Here is a 441-nt window from a genome sequence, read left to right on the forward strand (position 1 = left end):
GGCGTTCTATAACTGATCGCATGGAGGTGACTGGCATATGTATGTGTGCTGCGTGCTTGCCGTGGCTGCATGACGGCGATCGGCTGACTGGCTGGCCGGGCAGAGGCTTGCATGGCGCTGGCGGCTGCAATTGCTGCAATGGCTATAGGGGGGGCAGTTAAGCCTAACGATCTTGAAATGACCTTATGGCGATGGCAGGTCAGGGCAGGTCATGCGGTGGCGGCGGCGGAAAGTCATGACCCGGAGAGAGAGAGGAATGGGTTCGGGGCGGGGTACTCATGGCGCCATGCACGGCCATTGGGTACGGCGAGTGCGGCCCGAGTGCTATTGCCCGTGCAAACGGTTCCTTGATTTTTTTTTTCTTTTTATCTACCTTCCATGGTCTGTAATTGTAGATAATGATGTTTTTGAATGTATATGCTTTTTCTTAACGATGTCACT

At 53.7% G+C, this 441-nt stretch overlaps 1 protein-coding gene across 1 annotated transcript in view; it reads left to right on the plus strand.

The window, feature by feature from the left end:
* Nucleotides 1-441, plus strand: part of LOC119591906 (ankyrin repeat and sterile alpha motif domain-containing protein 1B-like) — a gene marked incomplete in the record, with an annotated part of 115,155 nt that overhangs the window by 20,693 nt on the left and 94,021 nt on the right.

This window comes from Penaeus monodon, chromosome 29, assembly GCF_015228065.2.
Source record: "Penaeus monodon isolate SGIC_2016 chromosome 29, NSTDA_Pmon_1, whole genome shotgun sequence".
In the NCBI taxonomy this organism is placed as follows: Eukaryota; Metazoa; Arthropoda; class Malacostraca; order Decapoda; family Penaeidae; genus Penaeus; species Penaeus monodon.